The sequence below is a fragment of the Prionailurus bengalensis genome, chromosome A2, assembly GCF_016509475.1.
Source record: "Prionailurus bengalensis isolate Pbe53 chromosome A2, Fcat_Pben_1.1_paternal_pri, whole genome shotgun sequence".
Taxonomy (NCBI): domain Eukaryota; kingdom Metazoa; phylum Chordata; class Mammalia; order Carnivora; family Felidae; genus Prionailurus; species Prionailurus bengalensis.
The window spans coordinates 14,745,833-14,755,308 of NC_057348.1; positions in this window are offsets into that span (position 1 = coordinate 14,745,833).

Here is a 9,476-nt window from a genome sequence, read left to right on the forward strand (position 1 = left end):
GCCTCCACCCCTCCCGTCCACGCCACCATGTGCCTGTGCAGCATTTGGAGGCTTCAGCTCTGTGCCAACGCGGAGCCGATCCGGCCTTGGTAGGGAGGTAGGTTCACACACGGACCCCAGCACACCCGTGGGGTCAGCACTGGGCCCACATGGTCCGCTGGCTCCCGTCCAGCTCAGTCTGACAGCTCTCAACCTCTCCAGCCCTCATGCCTTTGCTCAGGCCATTCCCTTCGTGGGAACCTCTTCCCTTGGCCAGGGGTAGGCTAGGGGGCCTAGGGGGTCAGGGAGAATCTGACAAGCCCAGAGGCCTCAGCCCCAGTCTCTGAGGGTGGGCCTCAGAACTCTGCTGGAGTCCAGGTTTGGGCAGCCCCGGGGCGGGGGGGCGCCCCAGCCTCTGCCTGGATAGGCCAAAATGCACAGGAGTGGAGAGATGCTTTGAGATGCCTTGGGAGCCAGGGAACGTGTGCGTTGATCCACAACACACTGTGTCTACACCCCTAGCTGACAGGGAGGCTCGGAGGGGGAGTTCCTCGCCCAAGGGAACCTGGGCTCTGGGCTGCCCCGTGGGGTCCTGGGGAACAGGAAGAGCCAGGGGGGCCCCCCCACCACGGCCAGCGGGTAAAGCTGGCTTCCAGGCTGAGGGTGATGAGGTGTCAGTCTCCGTGGCCAAATACCTTTCATTGAGAAAGTGTCGGGGCTGTGGCTGCTGCCAGGCCTGGGGCAGCTGGGTTTGGGGCGGGCAGCTGGCCTCCCTTCCCTGGGGTGGGGCAGGGGTGGATGGGCGTCCTCTTGAAGCCCCTCCCCAGATGCGGGGCCAGGCCAGGACTGAGAGGGGCTCCCAGAGGGAAGCGGATCAGGGAGGACGTTCCAGGTGGAGGGCACCGCCGAAGTGAGTGCTTGGCACCGGGCAGGGACTGTAGCCTCAGCTCCTGTCCGTCCCTGCCGACACTGTTTAAGAGGACAGCGCCTGACTCCAGTTTCCAGATGAGGAAACTGAGTCTCCCAAAGAAGCCATCGCCCTGAGCTGACAGCCCCGTGCCCCTTGCTGCTGCCTTGTGACCCTGTTTGAGCAGAGGGGGAGTTCAGCCTCACCCCCCGCCAACCCCCCGCCCCCGTTCTGGAACCTTGGCCATCCACCTCCTGGTAAATCCATTGCTCTCCCCCCAAACTGGGGCTGCCAGACCACACGCCCTCAAGTCTGGGTAAGTGGGGGGCATGAGCCCCCCCACCCCCACCCAGAGACCCTGGCTCCAGCCACCCTGGGGTCAGCTCAGGGCACAAGGAGGCCCTTGGTCCCGCCCACGGCATTTCAGACTCTTATAATTTTAGAACCAGGGGTTCTTAAAATTCCTAGCACTGTGAGTGGGAGAAGAATCTTGGAACAATGCTTAAAACAAGAGAGGCTTAAAACCGCAGAATCGAAGAGGAGGAAGACGATCATGAACACACATTAAGCACTGACTGGATGCAAGGCCTCCCTGCTCCCCCAAGAACTAACTCACTTTAAGGGCATTTATTATCTTTTTAATGTTTATTTAGTTATTTTGAGAGAGAGAGAGAGAATATGAGCAAGGAGGGGCAGAGAGAGGGGGAGAGAGAGAGAGAGAGAGAGAGAGACAATCCCAACAGGCTCCATGCTGTCAGCCCTCAGTCCCACGAACCGTGAGAGCATGATTTGAGCTGAAATCGAGAGTCAGATGCTTAACTGAGCCACCCAGACACCCCTCACTTTAAGGGCTTTTAATGTACACTTATTGTCTTGGAGGTCAAAATCGACTTGTAGGGAGGGTAATTTTCATACAACCCCCATTTCACAGCTGAAATTGGCCCAGGGTCACAAAGCAAACAGGGACACTGTGGGCTGGGGGTGGGGGAAGGGCAATGTTTCCCAGAGAAGGGGACATAGGTGCTGGGTCCTGAAGGATGGCGTAGGAGTTTGCCCAGCAGGCAAGGCAGGAAGGGCATTCCTGGCAGCTAGAAATGTGTCTGGGAAGGCTGGAGGAGGGAAACCTCAGGCGGGCACGGAGGGCAGAAGGGAGCACAAGCGAAGCACGCAGGGGAGACGAACGGAGCCTTGAACGCCGAGTCAGAAGCCTGAGCTATCTCTAGCAGGTGATCGGGAGCCAAAGAAGGTGCTGGAGCGGTGGAAGTGTGCACACTTGCTCATGACAAAGACTCCTCTGGAACTGGTGCGGGATGCAGCTTGTGGGAAAGTGTTTCTTTCATGGAACTGTGGTCTGCTTCTTCCCACGTGGCAGCCCTTGTGGGGTCCAAACCCTGCAGTCCAGCGCCCCCTCCCCCTCGGCTGCCTCCTGTCCTGGCTGAACATTGCTGGCGCCTCCATCGGGGCCTCGTGGACCTGGCGTGGCCACCCACCACTTCCCCGGCCCCGTCTGTCTCTCTCATCAGCCCTCGGAGTTGGGTACGTCCCAGTCTCAGACCCCAAAGACTGGAGCCAGCCTGGCGGGGAGACCTGGCCTCCGTCGGCTGGGGGGAGTGGTGGAAACAGAGGCAGGGTGCCAGCAGAGAGAGAGCAGTCCAGGTGAATGCTGACGTCCTGCTGCCTGACCCCTCTCCCAGGGCCTGGGGTGGGGGGGTCTGAGCAGGCAGGAGGGAGGAGACCCCAAAGATGAGGGAAGGACCAGGCACCGACATGTTGGTGTATATGCGGGACCACACACACTGTCCTACCCAGGGTCACAACTACCACATGGAGCCACGCACAGTGGAGCCAGTCTCCCTCATCATCCGTCCCAAGGTCACACTGTGCTCGTCACACCCCATCCCTGTCCTCCCCAGACATGCCCTCCCACACCACTGGGGACACCTTTTCATCACCCATTTGGGTGATGCTGTCACTCTCCATTATAGCCCCACATGCGGTCACCAACCCCCCATCCGACTTGCCGGATGTGGGAAATACGCTGGACGTGCACCCTTACCAGCCACCCCGGGGGGGACGCACGCCTGACACGCAGGCCCGTGTGCGTGCAGCCAAGCGCACCTGTGCGTCATGTAGCATGGACACAGCCACAGTCTCCCTGCACTTGGGGATGTTCTGACCCCCAGATGGCTGGAACTGCCCGAGTCAGGACTGATCGTAACCCGCCCCCCCCCCACGACCTCCCACGATTCAGTCCCTCCAAGCACACTGGGCCACAGCCGGACACGTGTGGCACCTCCTACCCTTTTGGAGCCCTGGGGAGGGCGTGGGCGGGGGGGCTGGAAGCTGGGGAGGGGGCCTCAAGGTCCCAGCGGCCTTTCCTGGGAAGTCCCGAATCCCTTCCTGCTGACTCAGCCCTGGGGGCTGGCAGGCGGGGTGCTGCCGAACCTCAGGTATGTCCTCGAAGGCTGCCTGGTGGGGCCTCCATCAAGGCGTGGGAGGGGAGCTCCCACTCAGCACTCAGCCCTTCCCCGGATCCCAGCCTCCCCTTTTGCCCCAGATGGAGCTTGAGCGTTAATGGTGCAGCTCAAGACCGGGTGCCAGCGTGGTGGGAGCTGAGGCCGGCTGCTCATACCTCCGGTTTTTTCCGGTTGAACGTTGGCGGAGCAATGAGTTCCCAGCCGAGCGAGGCTCCCTCGTAAAGGGGCCCTGCTCAGCCCACTCTCCCAGCCTTGTAAAGACGTGGATGTCTCAGATGGTCTGGGGGAAGTTGGCCTGGCGGCTTATCCTGGGGCCCAGCGCAGGGACAGACACACACACACACACACACACACACACACACAGATGTGCTCATATGTTCCCATGTGATGTCTACATGCAGACCTGTGGCTACAAATACACTTGATCTCATAGACTCAGCCCCTGGACTGGCCCTCACAGAGCCCCATTCTAAAAAGCAAGACTAAGACAGGTGCAGATATCCCAGCCTTTGGGGCCAGGGGTTGGGAAAACCGAGAGGGGCACCCAGGGAAGGTTTTCTGGGGAAACGAGCATTTAATATGGGCTTTGAAGGGTGAATAGGAGTTTGCCAAACCCAAATCAGATGTCCAGAGGTCTTGAAGACTGGTTTTAGAGTTTACTTTTTTTTGCCCGTGAGGGTGGTTTTTTTTTTTTAATTTTTTTTTTCAACGTTTATTTATTTTTGGGACAGAGAGAGACAGAGCATGAACGGGGGAGGGGCAGAGAGAGAGGCAGACACAGAATCGGAAACAGGCTCCAGGCTCTGAGCCATCAGCCCAGAGCCCGACGCGGGGCTCGAACCCACGGACCGTGAGATCGTGACCTGGCTGAAGTCGGACGCTTAACCGACTGCGCCACCCAGGCGCCCCTGCCCATGAGGGTTTTAAGCAGGGGAATGACACGGTCGGACAGACCCCAACTCACGACCACTTCTTGAGGACCCGGCCTTTGCCCTCAGGGAGCTCTTTAATCAGATGGGGGAAGGAGAGCCAGATCCAACCAGGAGGAACAGACGAGACCTCTGGTTTGTGAAGCACCTGCTCTGCATTGGTTTGCATCCTGTTAATAACCCTTCGAGGGTTCCATTATTATCCCCATTTTAAAGCTCAGGAAACCAAGGCTGAGAAGGGTGAGTACTTTGCCCAGGGTTCTGTAGGGAGGTAAGGCATACGTACATTACCCTGGCCTCCCACTTGAAACTGCCTGCTGACCTGGTCCCAAGCTAACCCGAAAGTCTGAAAGACAGAACAGTGAGGCTCAAATAAGTCAGCTTTGCCAAGGGTCATGTGTTTGCACCTGGCCAGGGAGCTTTTACACATAAGCTTCTTGTCATTTGGCTGCTGAGTGGCTTTAATGGGGGGCTTCTAGGCGGAGGGATGTCCAGGCAGAGGCCCGAGGGTGCTCCTCCTCCCTTTTGAGAGGCCTGGGCCCCTGGCCTTGGCCCCCGTCTGCCGTCTGGCCCGGCTGAACACAAACACTTGGAAATGGCCGACCCAACGGAATCTAGGTTGTGGTCAGGCTGTGGCTGAAGAAGCCACTGGAAAAACACGCAGTCCACGGGGCCAGGCCCAGCTTACGTTTCACCAAGCAGGAGTGGCCTGCCCAGTGCCCAGAGCCGAGGAATGCTCGTTTTCGAGCTCTTTGGAACCTGTCATCTGAGCAATCTAGCTGCTGGGTGGTGCTACCTTCTGTCTCGTGTCGTCAGGCTGTGACCTGCCTCCTAGGGTGTCCTTGAAGAATCAGGTCTCTTGGGTTGGCCTCCTGGTCCAGCTGCTATTGGAGACCCCTTGTCTGCTTGCATGACCCTGACGATGGGGAGTTCACCCCTTTATGGCTATTATTCCCTGCAGCCAAGAGCCTGTAATTGGGCAGATTTCTCACAGGAAGCTCTGGCTCCCTTGACCACACAGAGGGGAGGTCAGGCAGCCCGAGCACCCCGCACCTACACCCCTCTGTGCGTCCAACCCCTCCTGGGCCTCTGGATGACTCCCAGGCCCTTTGGGTTCAGTGTGGCCCAAGGGGACCTGAGTGTCTCTTCCCAAAATGTGTTCTTCACCTTGTGGCCATGTTTCGGTGCTATTTGCCCATCCACCTGTCCTGAGCCACACGGGCCGGGCAGGTGGCCCACACATCCATTAGGCACCTACTGCTAAAGCACTTTACTTACATCTCTTCTCTGATCCCTCCCAGTGAGGCTGTTTCTGTTATTGCCTCAGTTGACAGATGGGGAAACTGAGGCTCAGCCAGTTAACTTGGTATCCTGGGGTCACAGGGGCAGATCCTGGACGTGGAAGCCTGTTTCCTACTGGAACCAAGAGAGCAGCCTGGGCAACCTCATCTTTTGGGCTGAGGCATCCCCTGGAGGCCATAGGGGGAGCAGGTGGGCCTGAGTGTCTCCAGCTTTCCAGAAGCTCCAGTCACTCCCTTACTCACACACCCTCCATGACTCCCATGGTCCCTCTCAGTGGGGCTGGGGGCTCTGGGTGAACCCTTGCGGGGTCACCACAGAGACCCCTGAACACAAAGCCTGGCTTCTTGGGTCAAACCTAGGCCCCGGCCCCTGTCAACTTCACAGCCTCAGTTTCTCTCAGCTGAAGAACAATAGGCCCAACAATCGCCTCTGCTTCTTCGGGTCTTAGTGAACACAAGCTGGCATGCAGTAGGTGCTCACTAACTGCATTCTCACCCTCAGTAACATGCAGGAGGGGGCAGGGTTTGAGTTGAGGTGTTCTGGGCTCCCCTCCCTAGGCTACTGCCACCCCCCCACCCCTGAGCTTTGCAGTGATATTGAGTGGGGGATATTAAAACTCCCCAAAGCACCTAAATCAGGGCCTCAATTTCCCCACCAGTGTCTGAGGGCCTCCCGACCCCTCCTCCAGGGTTCTGGTGTGGAGGGTCTTGAAACACCTCCTGGAGTCTTAGGGGAACAGAAATCTTTACTAACGATTGGATATGGGCCCTCATCAGGCACTGGACTTCCTATCTTGAAACTGCACGCGGGGACCTTGAAACTGCCACAGTGCACTTAACTTGCGCCTGGATATACCTCTGCAGCCTGGACTCTAGGAGCCCTCTAAGTCTTCCCGTGGACTGGTCCAGGGGATCTGGAAATTTCAACTAGGGCTTGGTCATGGGGAGCCTCCAAACTCCCGCGGGGGGGGTCTCAAACCCCCTATTTCAAGGATCACATCTTTTGCGAAGGGTGGGAGGCTGCGGCCATTCTTGGAGGCAGGAGACTGGGGTGCGGGTGAGGTGGGAGGGAAACCTGAAAGGGGTTTGGACCTGGGCCCCTCTGAGCCCAGGGCCTGGGGGAGGGGGCGGCGTCCGGGACCCAGGGCAGCAGCCACCAGAACCCCAGTCTCTGACCCTCCCCTCTGATCCTCCCCTCTGTCCCAGACGACCCTGACGGCTTCCCGGGAGGTGGAGAAGGCCCGAGGCCGGAGCAGCTCTCGCGAGGGGAAAAGCTTCAGGGCGATAAGAGGCGGGGCCAGGATCCGGGGGCGGGCCCAACACCCCCAATAGAAGATGAACCCAGGGCTGGGGCGGGACCGCACAAGGAGAGGGGCCAGACGAGGGGAGGGACCAGACTAGGGGTCTTGAATACATACTCGAGCCGAGCCGAGGTCCCTGAGAGGAGGTGGGTCGGTGAGGGGCGGGGTCTAGTTGGACAGAGACCAGTTGCCTGCCAGATTCCCTAACCCTACCCCGCCCCAGGAGAGATCATGAAATTAAACCAGAAGCTGCGGGAAACTTCGACCCACGACCAACGTGGGGTGATTGAAGTCGGAGACCTTCCCCACACACAGACCCCAGCTCTCCTCACCCCTCAGCCCTCCCCAGGACTTCCCCATCAACCAGGCAGTCGTGAGGTTGAGGACAGAGAGGGGCAGCCTTGTCTCTAGGAACACACAGTCCACTCCCCTCCCCAGGATTTCAGGGCAGTTGCCCCCGCCCCCGCAACTGCGGGAATAGCCCTATCTCTACCCCAGAAGAGAATGAGGTGCAAGGCAAGAGACATGACAACGCCCCCAGCATCTTAGCCACCCCTCGCTAGACTGAAGTCCCAGGATGCTGGTGTCAGGGACTCTGAGAGGTCAGGGCCTGGGAAGAGGGGTTTGGGAGGGAGTGGGATGGGAGCAGAAGGAGCGGTAGAGCAGTTAGCTCTAGGCAAAGACGGGAAGAGAGGGCAGTCAGGCAGGCACTCAGTGCAAAGGCCCTGGGGTGGGAATGCTTTATAGGACGGGTAATGAGGTTGGCGAGGAGGGAGACGAGATCGACTTTGTTGGGCTTGGAGAAGACACAGGAGGGGGAAGTGGATTCCGAGAGGGAAGAGAAGGGAAACCAGGTTAGCTAAGTAAATAGGCCTGGATCTGATTTACGTTGTAAGATCGCCCTCTGGCGTCCCCGTGGAGAACGGGCAGAGAGACGGGGGAGTCTGTCAGTTTATTCTGGCAGTCACAGCCAGGCCGATCTTGCTCAGACGACCGGCCTCCTGTCTTCCTGTCTCAGTGTTCCCTTCGGCAGAAGGGGTACAGGATAGCCCACACCTTCTGAGAGCGCCCCCTACCTGCACATCGTCTCAGTGCTGTCTCACACGATTCCTACTGAGCTTTACTTTCTATTCCCACTTCAAAAAGACACATTGCAAGAGACAAGTTGAATAATAATGATAGTAATAGTGACGAATGAGGTCCCGTTTCTTGCCCTGAGCCAGGCCCTTTACGTGGATCAGCCCTTGGACAGCACAGACACAAGGTGAGGGGGTCTTATGTCCTTGGTAGAGGCAGGCGTCCAGACCTCCAGCTCTGTGCTCTCTGGCAGGGTCTGCGGGCCAAGGCGACCCCTGGTGGTAGGTGGAGGGACCGCTGGACCTCTCACACCGCGCTCCACCCCCCCCCCCCCGCCCCCATCTCCTCTCTCTGCTGTGGCCTCCAGTTCCCTCTCCTGATGGGTCCCCTCAGATAAAAACCCTGATCATGCACCTCCAAGCTCTGTGATCACCCAGGTGGTGGGTGGGCAAATTCAGGCGGGGTTGGGGGGGTACACACCTGACTTGCTGTTGAGTGGGAGTGGGGTGGACCGAGCCGCAGGGAGACTAGGATGCCATGGAGGGAAGGTAGTTCAGCTCTGGGCCGTCAGGGTTGGGGTGTCTGTCACACAGCTGGATGTATTAGTTGTGTTCAGGAGAGAGAAATTTGGAAGTCCGGAGAAGCCAGAATATGGAACAGAAACCAAGCAAGAGAGGATGTCATGGAAGACAGAAGACTAGGTTTCAGGAGCAGGAAGGAAATGAAGCTGCATTAGCATCGAGAAGTGACCGCCAGACAGAGCAGCGTGGGTTCAGTGGAGCGATGAGGCCACCGACTGGTTCAAGAAAGAACCCGAGACTGGAGCACAGTCAGCTGGCGGGGGGGGGGGGGGGGGGGGGGGCGGGTAGATTCCCAGCAAAGAGTTGGCCAGGGTCCCCTCCACGTGGGAGTGTAACTGGGACAGCTACACCAGGGAAATCTTGAGGGTGGGAGAGGGTGGGATACTCCGGGACAGGTCGTCTGGGCAACAGAGAGGTGTGAGGTAGAGGTGGAAGGTGTGGGCGTGGAAGACAGCGGTGACCGGGGTTCCCGAGAGACATAGACAAAGCAGCGACTTGCGGTTCCCAGCCTGATGCAGGAGCCCTCCTACGGCTTGGCCTCCCGCTCATGCGCGCCCTCTTGTGGCCATGGTGTGAACTCGGACTGTGGTTCTCTGGGCTGCAGGCCTGGAGCTGGGTCTTTAGGAGGGTTTTTAATTTGTTTTATATATATATTATATATATATATAATATATATGTCTTATATATATTATATGTTATATATAATATATATGTCTTATATATATTATATATGTTATATATAATATATAGCATACATAATATATAATGTACATAATATATAACATATATAATATATATATATATATATAAATCCACCTTCTCCAATGAGATATTCAGTCATAAAAAGGAATGAAGCCCTAACTCACGCTGCAACACGATGAACCTCAAAAACATGCTGAGTGAAAGAAGCCAGTCACAAAAGGC